Source organism: Lepisma saccharinum, chromosome 29 (genome assembly GCF_977018435.1).
Source record: "Lepisma saccharinum chromosome 29, izLepSacc3.1, whole genome shotgun sequence".
NCBI classification, from domain to species: Eukaryota; Metazoa; Arthropoda; class Insecta; order Zygentoma; family Lepismatidae; genus Lepisma; species Lepisma saccharinum.
This window is the reverse complement of record NC_139257.1, coordinates 50,260,012-50,274,390: the sequence shown is the minus strand read 5'-3', so window position 1 is coordinate 50,274,390 and position 14,379 is coordinate 50,260,012. Positions and strand designations below refer to the sequence as shown.

At 41.9% G+C, this 14,379-nt stretch overlaps 1 protein-coding gene across 3 annotated transcripts in view; it reads right to left on the bottom strand.

Annotated features, from left to right (window-relative positions):
- Positions 1 to 14,379, bottom strand: part of LOC145981619 (uncharacterized) — a 427,540-nt gene that overhangs the window by 313,851 nt on the left and 99,310 nt on the right. The window lies entirely within an intron of this gene.

Sequence of the window (14,379 nt, the reverse complement as noted above, 5' to 3'; positions counted from 1 at the left end):
TACAAGAATCCCAATGAAGCCTTAGACTATTTTTACAAGGTAATTAATGGTGTGATAGACATATATGTGCCGAAAATATCAATATGTAAAAAACGTTCTTACCCATGTTGGTTTACATCTGATATAATAAGAAACTTAAAAGAAAAAGAAACATACAGAAGAAAGATGAAATATTCAGACTACTATCAAACTAAATTTGCTGAATTACGTAGAAAACTAAAAAGAATGATAAATATAGCATATAAAACATATGTATCAGAAATAGAGAACAATTTAATAAGCAACATTAAACCATTTTGGAATTTTATAAGAAATAAGAAAAAAACGAATAGGAAACTAGCCTATATGATGTATAAGGGTAATAGATTGGAAACGAACGTATTAATTACTAATGGTTTTGCTGAATATTTTCAAACAGTGTATGCTTCAAATCCTTCAACATATAACATTATTGAACCCTCTGACATGATAGTATCTCAGTCGCTGGTGGTAGATTCAATCACCGACGCAGAATGCAATGAAGCCATAAAAAAACTAAAATCAACCAAATCCAGTGGTCCTGATCAATTGCCAACATACATATTCAAAGGTTGTGCCGAATTATTATGCACCCCTTTGTGTTATATTTATAATATTGTTTTAAAAACTCAAATTTTTCCTGATCTTTGGAAAATCAGCAAAATTTGTCCTGTTCTAAAAAAGGGAGACCCATGCGAAATTACAAATTACCGACCCATTTCTCTAATCTCAGCTCCTTCAAAAATATTTGAATATATACTATATAACAGGATATTCAACCATGTTAAACCTTATATATCAATAGATCAACATGGATTTTGTCCTGGAAAGTCTACTTCAACTAATTTGGTCAATTTCACACAGAGTATATCCGATTCCCTTGATGATAGGAATTCTGTTGATGCAATATATATGGACTTCGCCAAAGCCTTTGATACTCTTGACCACGATGTATTGTTAAGTAAATTGTCTAAGTTTGGTCTCTCTCATAACTTTCTTACGTTAATATCTTCTTACCTATGCAATCGAATGCAATTTGTAGCATACAATCAAGCTAAGTCATACACTTACAAAGTTTGTTCTGGTGTACCGCAAGGCTCCAATCTTGGACCATTATTCTTTCTATTATACATCAATGATCTACCCACAATTTTTAAATACTCAAAATGCTTACTTTTTGCTGATGACTTAAAATTGTATAAAGTAATGAAAGATTCAAATGATGCACATAAGTTACAAAAAGACTTGGAAAATGCACAAAGATGGAGCATAGAAAATAAATTAAACTTTAATGTCACAAAATGTTTTGCAATAACTTTTTCCAGGCAAATCAGACCTAATATTTATCAGTATACAATGAACAACCGTGCATTACAAAGAGTAAATCAGATAAATGACTTAGGAGTTACATTAAATAATAAATTATATTTTAGAACACACATTGATCAGATTTGTAATGATGCTTACAGAACGTTAGGGTTTCTAATTAGAAGTTCACAAGACATGCATAATGAAAGAGCTCTGACAAGCCTTTTTAATTGCCTTGTTCGAACCAAATTAGAATACGCAAGTGTAGTCTGGTCACCTCACACTCAATGTAATAGCAAGAAAATAGAAATAATTCAGAAGAAATTTGTGCGTTACTTATATTACAAAAAACACAAAAGATCATCTTTTCAGGATCAGGTATCATATAAACAATTACTCAGAGAATTCAATGTTACACCTCTGTACGAAAGGAGAGTAATATCTCATCAATTATTTTTATATAAGTTAGTCAACGGGCTGGTTGACAGTCCAAGTCTCCTCCAAACATTAAAATTTAATGCTAAGAAGGACATGTTGCGGTTCAGGCAGCCTTTTTATTACAGTAAATACAATTCAACAGAACACCAGAATTCCCCCATTCTAAGACTATGTATTAAACATAATGAAATAGTCAGAAACGGTGGAGACTTGGATTTTGCTATGCCATTCATGCAATTCCTGTCTGTCCTTCGAAGAAAGTCATGAATCATGAATAAATAATAAATAATTATAGATGTTTTCTGTGTATATGGGTATGTTTATAAATACAATTTGCTTGTATGTGTGTATATTTGTTTATATATGAGTATTTGCATGTGCATAGTTATAAATGCCTCAGTCTGTATATAGATATGTACCTTGTTCTACCTCAGTGAATATCACTTTTGGATTTATGTTCTCTAGAATACCTATGCTGGTGTCTTTTTTATGAAACCATTATTGTAGTTTTGCTCTCCTTTTTCTTCTATTGTTATTGTATTGTATTGTATTGTTGGAATTATAATTTTTTAATTGTTTAAAATATGTATATATGCAAGCCTATTGTAATTGGAGCGAAAGCTCTGTTATAGGTGTAATATATAATAATAATAATAATAATAATAATGCTGGGACACCGTCCCACACTCGGGAAATAGGAAATTCACCCGAAAATGACGCTATGCCGTCAGATTACGCTGAGATTGATTTCAGCTAATTGATACAGAAAGCCCCACTAGAGGCGCTGTGGGAGTGTAGGTCACCTGTTACGTATTAGTGTTGGTGGATACTACGTAGAGAGTGTAGTCGACCGTTGTTCTTCCTGTCTGTTCTGCGTGTCGCAGCGTAGGGTTTAGTCTGGCGTGTGTGTGTGGTTGAATTGCTCCAAGGAATATGAAGCATGGCGTTCGTATCACGAAAGTTTTCCCAATAGGCGGTTACCAGCACATGCACTCTTTCAAAGACTTGATGCTCGACTGCGTGAAACTGGATCTCTACTACCCCGTAGGTGGGATTGTAGAAGACCCCGCACTGTGCGCACTGTGCAATTTGAAGAGGACGTGTTGGACGCGATACGAGACCGTCCTGACACCAGCACACGTGTCATTGCTCGTACGCAACAATCCCACCATAGCAATATGTTCCGCGTTATTCAGGAGGAGGGATTGCACCCATACCAATTGCATAAGGTGCACTACATACTGCCCACGGACTTTCCCCTACGCATGGATTTCTGCCAATGGTACGTGCAACAAACTCTTGCCATTCCAGATTTCCCAACAAGAGTTTTGTGGACCGATGACGCAATGTTCACCAGAGACGGCATGTTCAATAGCCACAACAGCCACGTCTGGGATATGGACAATCCGAATGCAATCATTGTGCGCCATCATCAACATAGGTTCGCAGTGAATGTGTGGTGTTGCTTAGTAGGTGACCACTTGATAGGCCCGTACATTTTGCCCTCTACTTTGTGTGTTGGGAATAATCGGGTGTTTCTACATGACGTATTACCTGAACTTTTGGTAAACGTGCCACTGGCAGGCAGACAACGTATCTGGTTTCACCCCGCGGCGCCCCCGCACAATTCGACCGGGGAGCCAGGGCCTTACTCAACGATATTTACGGCGATCGTTGGATTGGCAAGGGTGGACCTTTACCGTGGCCACCTCGTTCCCCCGACCTCACACCACTGGATTTCTCTGTGTGGGGAGAAATGAAAAGGCTCGTGTATGGAACCCATGTGGAAAGTGCTGAGGATCTCGTTGCTCGTGTAAGTAGGGGCATTTAGAGATTTCTGAGTCCTCATTTGGCGCTCGAATCATCATTTGGAGCTCAGTGTTGCCAACTCACCCCACGAAAATTTCACCAACTGATATTTTGAAGCTTTTTACGGTGTATGTTAACCTCACAAGCAGTGTTGCCAACTCGGGCGAGGCGTAGCCTTTTATGGTGTATGTTAACCTCACCAGCAGTGTTTTTAACTCGGCGTAGCTTTTTACGGTGTATATTTTTTTAGCTTTTTGTGTGAGTGTACATGTGTTCGGGCGAGGCGTAGCTTTTTACGGTGTATGTTAACTTTACTAGCCTCAGCGTACATGAGAGTTCTGAATTTTTTTTGAGGCTCGAATCATCATGTGGAGCTAGTCGTAGCTTTTTATGATGTATATTTTGAGGGCAGAGTTGGCAACACTGTGGGTTTTTTTACTGTAGCTTTTATGAGGGGGGTCTATTGCCCTCTGTTTACATCTGGCTCGAAATTATTATTTGAGGCTTGAAATTATTATTTGATGCTCGTCGGTGTTGCCTACCCACTCTACAAAAATTCTACTATATGATTTTTTCACTAGCTAAGCTAACCCTACAAATAGGAGTTGGCAGCACTGACTTATAAACTCATTGGGTTCTCTTGACATGTTTTTTCATGATGTGTTGCTAGGCTATTGGGCATCTTGGCGTATACAATGTATATATTTTGAGAGGGGGGGGGGGTTATGGCTTTTTATGCTGTACGAATACTGGGAGCTTGACAGTGACAACCAACAGAGTAGGTAAACCTACATCCAGGAACTGGCAACACTAGTTTCTGACAGTGAATTTGAAATAAAATATTAAACAAAATACATGAGTTAGCACTGTGGGTACAAATAGTACCAGTGTTGTGCCCCCAACTCCAACTGGACAACTGGGGAAAATAATTGTACAACAATTTGTACCTAATTGTACAATACTTGTACCTAATTGTACAACATATACACAGACATAAAAGAGAGAGCCTTCCCGTAACTTACTTCATGTACAATTTATATGATTTTACAACTGTGAAAAGAAAGCATATGTGTTCTGTATGCACATATTTATTCTTATTTTTCGAAGTTGAATGAAAGCACATGTTTTTACGCCTCTCGTAATACTGACCTTGCTCCACTGATTTTAAATTGCTTCCATCCGCTTTTTTTTTTCTGTGTTATTTCCGTATGCACGCAACATTCGCTTTCAATAGACAGAAGGAATGTTAGTATAGCAGGCTCCGAGTTTACAATTTATTAAATTAAACAATAATTTATGTAAGAATATACTTGTACTTACCGAACACAAAATAATAAAAAGCACATGTGAATGTTTGTGTGTGTTCATGTTATATGACGACTGAGTAAAAAAATAATGTTGACTCCCCGAAAAATAAAAGTTCCTAGTTCGACACCAGATGCATGCAAATTTTATGTTTTGCTCTCCAAAATCTTGATTTTTATGTTTGTGCTATTTGCCATACAGCAGAGGAGAAGAGGGGAGAGGGAGGGGAGGGGGTACTATTAGCGCCATCTATTAGCAAACAATAGAAATAAAAAGTAGGGTCAAACTTTTTCAACACCCAAAAATTTTAAACGTCCTCGTTTAGTAATACGATCTAGCTGAAGATGTTTAAAAGAGTACTCTTAGTCGACGAAGCTAATTGCTAGGGCCCTTATATTACTAAAATATTCTTTAATTTGCATATTTCTCATACCGCCATATGTTGTTCTAGTTGACTTCTTCCAAAAAAATGCTAATTAGCGAGAGTTAATTAAGCAAGGCAAGTAAAAGAAGCAAAATAGAACAGCATATGTGCCGGCGTGAGAATATGTAAAAATTCGATTCAGAGGTGGATCGAATTAAAGTTGGGGGATATTTTGCATTTTTTTCCTATAATGTACAAAACATTTACCGCACATAATTTTTTCTATTTACAACAGTATAAAATAAGAGGAATGTGTGACAATATCCATATTAATTAGGAAGGTATGTTGTATGCTAGGTTAGCTAATTGTGTCTTCTACAGCTTCACTGTATAGAGGAAAGATCGAAAAAGAGAGCTCTACGGAAACTGACGCTCTTAACAATATTGTACGTTCGTGAAAATTATATATATAAATAAGGCATAAGCGTATTATCTGCTTTCATGTCAGATTTTCCCAACCTGTAAGCTGTAGTGTTTAGGTGACAAGCGACCTGCTCAAATATGATACTGTTGACAATATTGTACGCCCGTGAAAATTATATATAAATAAGGCATAAGCGTATTATCTGCTTTCATGTCAGATTTTCCCAACCTGTGAGCTGTAGTGTTTAGGTGACAAGCGACCTGCTCAAATATAATACTGTTGACAATATTGTACGCCCGTGAAAATTATATATAAATAAGGCATAAGCGTATCATCTGCTTTCATGTCAGATTTTCCCAACCTGTGAGCTGTAGTGTTTAGGTGACAAGCGACCTGCTCAAATATGATACTGTTGACAAATATTGTACGCCCGTGAAAATTATATATAAATAAGGCATAAGCGTATCATCTGCTTTCATGTCAGATTTTCCCAACCTGTGAGCTGTAGTGTTTAGGTGACAAGCGACCTGCTCAAATATGATACTGTTGACAAATATTGTACGCCCGTGAAAATTATATATAAATAAGGCATAAGCGTATCATCTGCTTTCATGTCAGATTTTCCCAACCTGTGAGCTGTAGTGTTTAGGTGACAAGCGACCTGCTCAAATATAATACTGTTGACAATATTGAACGCCCCGTGAAAATTATATATAAATAAGGCATAAGCGTATTATCTGCTTTCATGTCAGATTTTCCCAACCTGTAAGCTGTAGTGTTTAGGTGACAAGCGACCTGCTCAAATATGATACTGTTGACAATATTGTGCGCCCGTGAAAATTATATATAAATAAGGCATAAGCGTATTATCTGCTTTCATGTCAGATTTTCCCAACCTGTGAGCTGTAGTGTTTAGGTGACAAGCGACCTGCTCAAATATGATACTGTTGACAAATATTGTACGCCCGTGAAAATTATATATAAATAAGGCATAAGCGTATCATCTGCTTTCATGTCAGATTTTCCCAACCTGTGAGCTGTAGTGTTTAGGTGACAAGCGACCTGCTCAAATATGATACTGTTGACAAATATTGTACGCCCGTGAAAATTATATATAAATAAGGCATAAGCGTATCATCTGCTTTCATGTCAGATTTTCCCAACCTGTGAGCTGTAGTGTTTAGGTGACAAGCGACCTGCTCAAATATGATACTGTTGACAATATTGTACGCCCGTGAAAATTATATATAAATAAGGCATAAGCGTATCATCTGCTTTCATGTCAGATTTTACCAACCTGTGAGCTGTAGTGTTTAGGTGACAAGCGACCTGCTCAAATATAATACTGTTGACAATATTGTACGTATATTGTATTGTATAGGAGACTAGAAGCATATAATTTGGCGAAAAAAAACCCAAATAAGGTCATAGAGAATAGTTAAAAAAAGTGAACAATTATATTTTGCATTGCACAGCATTAGGTATTAAATAACATACCCCCAAAAAATCTCTGCATTATGCGTTCTGTAAAAAATTGCCCTACGTGCCAAATTGCTATGTCAAGTGAACATTTTCAAAGGCACTGTCGTACTTGTGTGCCGGGAAAGCGAATATGTGCAACCAAACTGTGCTCTAAGTGTGGGAAAAATAAATCTATTGCCAACTTCAAGCGACACCAGCTTACTTGCAAGAGTACTGGAACATCTCTACCGCAACCTTCCAAGCGAAAGGTAGAAGTAACCTCCCTCGATGCATCGCCACCTGCCAAACGCGTCAAGCTGGCGAAGAAAGCAGACCAATTTGCATTTGAGCATTTATTAGAAGACTTTAACATAACATCAGACAGCTTCTGCGATGTGCGTAGTTTTCTGGAGAGCGAGCGAGCTAAGATAATATCCATCCTCAACGATGCATTGGCTACATACTCCACTAAATTCTATGCTGTGCTATGCTGCAAGTATAAGAAACCGTCTGATGAAATATATAAATTCTTCCATGCCACAAAAGCAAAAACACTGCATCAGGCAGATATCACTGACCTCGACAGCATCTACGACAAGTTTGTCGAGGAGCTTGTGGCAAAGCACGAGGAGCATCAGGCTGAAGGCTCGGGCGGTTCGCTGTGTGGCGACCCCCACGAACTTTGTCTGACACTTAGCAAGTTCCTGCCACTGGCAGGGTCTAGCTATATTGCCCTGCCACCCGAGGTTGAAGCAAGGAAAGCTGTTCTCAATATTCAGAACAAAGACACTAAATGCTTCCTCTGGTCGGTGCTGGCAGCATTGCACCCTATACCTAGGGAAAACAGTCCACGCCGTGTTAACCACTACACGCAGTATGAGTCGGAACTGGAGGATGCAATGGCCGGGATTGCCTACCCTGTAGAAGTCTCGCATATTCGCAAGTTTGAGGTTCGTGCTCGTGACTTGTTGGGCCTACAATTAGCCATCAATGTTTACGGTCTCACCGAGAACGAAAATGAGGTCCACCCCATCCGGGTGAGCAACGTGAGCAACAACAACGAGGTACGAGAAATCAACCTCCTGCTCATCAAGGACGAGACCCATCACCATTACACCCTTATCCGTTCCCTCTCTCGGCTTGTTTCAAATCAGAAAAATAGACATAATGGTCACATCGTGGTGTGTCGCAGGTGCCTGTCCACTTTCGACAACCAAAACCATTATAAATTTAAACACTCTCGAGGACCCAATATTGCTGCTGAGAAGCTAGCTCGCCACATGTTCTACTGTGGTACCAACAAGCCTGCACGAATTATCCTGCCCGAACCTGGTGCAGTAGAGTGCTTTCGCATGCACAGTGCTATGGTGAAGCATCCTGCCTATATTGTAGCAGACTTCGAGGCCTTTCTTCAACCTCTGTCTACCTGCGAGCCCAACCCCGAAACATCCTCTACCATTCCTTTCCAAATCCACGAGGCCTCGAGTTACTCCTATGTTGTGGTGTGGCGAGACCAACATATTGCCTCCGAGCCCTATGTGTATCGTGGTCCCGACCCGGTCAAACACTTCCTGGAGAGAATGCAACAGGAAGCCATCAAGATAGGGAAGGTGCTGTTGGCCCCCAAGCCCATGCTGCCTCTGTCTCCCAAAAACAAGCATCAGCACGAAATAGCTCTAAATTGTCCTGTTTGCAACTCGGTCTTCACTGACGATAACAAAAAGGTCCACCACCATGACCATTATGGGACCGGAAGCTACATTGGCCCGTGGTGCAACAGGTGTAACTTGAGAGCCAGGGACCCGCGCTTCATACCGGTCTTTTTTCACAATGGCTCGGGATATGATTTCCATCACTTGGTCACACATCTAGGGTACGACAATGCAAGAATCAATGTCCTGGCACAGAACGAGGAGCATTATATTAGCATCAGCAAGTGGGTGCCGATCCCCGACTCAAGCAGCAGCATCGAGCTTCGGTTCCTCGACTCTCTGAGGTTCCTCCAGGCAAGCCTCGATGCTCTTGCTGGGAAGCTCAGAGACGACCAACTAGCCATTACCACATCAAGTTTCCCGAACTTAGATGTCGCACTCATCAGACGTAAAGGGGTCTACCCCTACGAATACGTCACCGACCCTTCCAAGTTCGAAGAAGAGTTGCTGCCTCCCCAGGATAAGTTCTACAGCCAACTGAGAGGTTCTGGTATTACCGACGAGGAGTACAAGCATGCTCAGTCTATGTGGGTCAAGTTGGGTTGCCGAACTTTCGGTGATTACCACGATGCATACCTGAAGCTTGATGTGACGCTTCTTGCCGATGTGTTCCAGGCGTTTCGGGCGACTGCGATAAATATTTACAACCTGGACCCTGTATATTTTTACAGCCTTCCTGGACTGGCATGGTCGGCCATGCTCCTGCTGACTAAAGTTAAACTTTCACTTATCTCCGATAATGATATCATGCTTTTCATCGAGAGAGCTATCCGGGGCGGCATGGTCCAAGTGTCGCAACGCTTCGCACACGCCAACAATCACCACATGGCCACTGGTTACGACCCCTCCCAACCATCAAGCTACATCATGTACACTGACGTGAATAATCTTTACGGGCACTCCATGATGCAGCCACTCCCAACAGGACAGTTTGAGTGGGTTGATCCTTTATACCACGACATCGAAAAAGAGTGCGACGAGTTTGGGTTTTTTGCCGAGGTGGACCTTGACTTCCCCGAGAAGCTGCAGGATACATTCTGTGACCTTTCGCCTGCTCCGGAATTCAAGTGTCCACCTGGCTCGGATCAACCGAAGCTCGTCATGGACTTGGAGCCCAAAAAGCATTATGTGCTACACTACCGGAACCTCCAGTGGTTAATGCAGCAAGGGGTCTCGGTCAAAGCAGTTTACCACGTACTCTTGTTCAGGCAGTCTCCATGGTTGAAGCCGTACATCGAACTGAACACCAAACATCGCACTGATGCCACTTCGGAACTTGATCGCGATTTTTTCAAATTAATGAACAATGCGGTATTTGGGAAGACCATGGAGAATGTGCGAAATCGCGTTGATGTGAGGTTGGTGACGAAGAAAACACAGTGTCGTCGACTTGTTGCAAGCCCGCTGTTCAGGTCTCGAACAATTTACAACGAACAGATGTCTCTGATTCACATGAACCGGGGCAAGGTGCTACTCAACAAGCCCATCTATGTGGGAGCTGCAGTTTTGGATCTGAGCAAGTTGTGCATGTTCGAGACATATTACGGCATACTACGTGCACACTACAACCACAATATCTCGCTCCTCTACACAGACACAGACAGCTTGGTGTACCATGTTCGCACGGCCGATGCGTATGGTGATATAGCCAAAGTTCCAGCTCTTGTCAAGCTCTTCGACACATCGGGCTATCCCCAGCTAAACCGGTATGGAATTCTGCCCCGGAACAAAAAAATACCCGGCAAACTCAAGGACGAGAAAGACGGGGATGTGATTGTGGAGTTTGCTGGACTTCGTGCCAAAGCCTATGCGATCCGGGCTGAGGGTTCTGTAACAAAAAAGGCAAAGGGTGTAAGCAGGCAAGTGGTTCGGGAGCACCTCAAGTTTGAGGATTACCTCGAGTGCCTCAGAACAAAATCGCCCATTCTACAAAAAGAGTATCGTATCCAAAGCGTCGATCATGTGCTTACAACTAATATTGTCAGGAAAGTTGCTCTGGATGCACACGACGACAAGAGGTGTATTCTTGAATGTGGGGTCCATACACTTCCGTGGGGCCACTATCGCCTCCAAACTAGTAAGACCTGCTCAGAGTGTAACAAAAAATAATAGGCAATGCGAAAAAAAAAAAACAATTTTAATTTACATCCACTTCCTCGATTACATGCATGCATGGCACAGCAAAATTAAACTTCTGGAAACTGCTAATTGCAATTTGTACTTATATATATAAAATTCCACATTTCTTATTGTGTGCTATTTTTTTTTTATTTATTTAAAACTGTTCAGTTACTCTTTCATTCTTGACGTCATACACAAATGTTTTCTCTGCAATAAGAATGACACTGCACAGAGTATCTGCAGGCAAGGCATCGTGGAACTCGCATACGATCTTGATGTTGGTACGATCGTTGACCACCACTTGCTTCCTCTTAGATGTGTTGATGACGGTCATGGGTCTCCGTGCTTTGAATTCGCTGGGCGCGTAGTACACGTCCACGCTTCCTTCGGTCACGCGTTTGTAAGCCGTGTAAGCTTCGTAAAGTTTGAGGTAATCGTCTTTGGTCATGTCGAGGTTGTAATTCTCGCGCGGGAACACTTTGTTCCTACCGTTCTTCAGATAAACGTTCTTGATCTTGCAGTCGTCGAACTTGCTGGAATCTTTTTCCTGATCGTTATCGCGTCCGGTCTGAAAAAGCACTACGACGAAATCTGGCATGTCGAACTGTATGTTGTTGAACTGTGTCGTCACGTCAAATTCCATGTGACTTCCCGACGCCATCTTCTGCACGCACTGGTAACCGTGAAAGTGAATCGGCACCTGCGGACTTTTCAAGATCTCCGCTTTGTACTTGAGGGCGTAGTTCGTTTCGTATTCCACCACCGGCATTCTCAATTCCATGCTCCGGATGACGCATTTCGCTGCTTCGGGTAAAGTGTTGGCTATCGGCGTGGTGCCGTCCGGACCCAAAGTAGCGTATCGCATCAGTGCGTCGTTGTCGTTGGCCGCTCTTCGAAACGTGACCCTCAGTCCTCCCTTCCACATGCTCTCCTTGTAGTCCGAGAAGAAACCAGGCAGCAGACGCATGGGAAAAAGCACCGTGTGACTTCTCGTCGATATTTTGGTCCCGGCTTCGAATCCCCCGGCCTGGTAGTACGCTGCGTCCGTTTTGGATAATTTCAATGTTCCCACTGCCGTCGACGTGATGCCTGGATAATCTATTCTGTCGATGACGGTGTTGTGTTTCCTCACCTCCACCTGCGAGAACAGGTGAGGCACGAAGTTGTCCACGAGTATCAAGTTTGCTGCTGCGGGAAACGCGTCTCCGCTTTCCTTCTTCACCACGTCGAATTGAAGGTAGAGGTCCGCTCTGTGAGGATGAATGAACCCGTCGCCTACGTCCACGTCGTATTCGATCTCCCTGTTCGCTTCGTTCAGATTGGCGAACGTGCGACGGTTGGGAGGGAAAGACTGCAATTCGTAACTTTCGATTTGCTCCATTTTACATGTATGGTTATTTATTATACGTTGATCTCCACGATGGCCGTCGTAGTGGCACCTGCGAAATCCACCACGTCTCCTTTCTCGTTCGTCACCACCAACTCTATGTCGTCTATGCGGTTGCGACATACTGGAAAATAGATCGGCGAAGAGGGCGTGTAGATGATCGGTTCCATGAACTCAGAACTTGGTTTGAAAGTGGCTATGATTCCCGTCTGCTTGTGACTTCCTAATAATCCGTCCGAAGATTTCGTGATCATGCCTTCCGCCACGTTGCAGTGTACGTTCAGAGTCTCTATGGCCAAGAATTTAGGAATGTTGGTTGCTACGTGCTTGATGCCAGCTTCGAGTTTGGTGTCGTTCTCGAAACCTAAAAGTTCTCCCATGGTGCCCAGGTCCACGGTCTCCGTCGCGGATAGGATTTCCACTCTGTGCGTGACCGAATTTTGAGAAAGGTATGTGCCTTTGGGTAATTGAGCTTGCAAAGTGGAAAGATTGTATTGTCCTGGCGTGACGACGATGTGTTCGCTTCCGACGCTAATTTTGTTGTTGTGCTGGGTGACGTTAGGTATGAGGTACATGCTGTAGAATGCACGCAGAGCCACGGATTTAGGATAGACGATGTCGTCGTGCAGCGTGAGTTTCAAGATTGAAGATTCGCTCGTGAGATGGAACACGCCCATCCTAGTGATGCTGTTTCAGGTTCCACAGTACTTTCTGGAAATCTTCGACCGTAGGGTTATTTATTTTAGAGAGAAACGCGAGCACAGAGAGGCAGAGATGACCGCAGTTCACGTCTCCGAAATCTTGAATGCGTTCGTCGTTGTAGTATATAGAGGTTTTGCTCGTTTTCAGATAATAAATTAAATTTGTAGGTGGAACACCTCCGAAAGAATCGAAAACAAATGCTTTATCATCATTTTTGTGGTAACATATCCAATGCGTGCCTGGATTTTCTTGACCGTCCAACTTGACTACTCCGCATTCTCTTCTTTTAACGGTTGAAGGTAACGAGTCGGACATGAAAACTCCTCTGAAGTGTTTAATTTGTAACGGTTCGATCAGAGATTCAATGACTCGGTTGGTGAGTGCTTCTGTTTCTTTTTTTTAAACTTTCTCATGACGCCCTTCCCCTTTTTCTTCTCCATGGCCAGGTTGTGACGTTTCTGTTCTTCCAACTCGGCCTTGTTCTTCTTCGAGTCGATGACGGTTTTCGCGATGGCGGCACTTCCGCCGGCCAAACTTCCAACGGCCCCCAATGCTGCCAGGATGGCCGGGATGCTGAATATGAAACCTCCGATCTTTTGCTGTTTCCGCGAACGCTGCAAGCGTCTCAATTGAGGTGTGCTGAGAAGTAATTTCATTCCATGTCCTTTTGACAAGCAAGAACGTTTCTTCTCACGTTGTTTCTTGGTAAGTAACCCATCGAGGGCACCTAGATTTTTAAGATTGGAGTATGGTATCTGGTACACGACACCCTTGGGCTTCATGTTGATGCTCTATGTGTTATTTTCACGGTATGTTATTTATATATATATTCTGAGATTTTTTTTCAAGGCCTCGCAGTCGTTACACAAATTCTATTACGTGCTTCGTTTTCTTGCCAAGAAGTTCCTTTGTTCCCTTGTACACGATTCGAGTTTTGTTCTCAATTAAAATAGATAGCTTCTCGTCGGATAACATGTTAGCGTATCGATCTGGTAAAAATAGACTGTATTGTGCGTTGAGCAACAGGCGTACCTTGGGACCATACTGGGTAGAAACGATTGAACCGGAAGTTATCGTGTAAGGTTTGTCGACTTCCAATTCCTGAATTTTTACATACTCGACTGACAAATTTAGCATTTGTTTTAATGCTTGGAGATCACTTATTTTTTCAGTCGTCATATCAAAGAAAAATTTCAAAGTGTTAGAGAGAAATTTAATTGTTTTCACGATGTGTGTTATTTATATATACCGAAGATTATTTTTTTTCACGATGTGTGTTATTTATATATCAAGTTTTTTTTGACACGTATATATATTATTATTTTTTTAA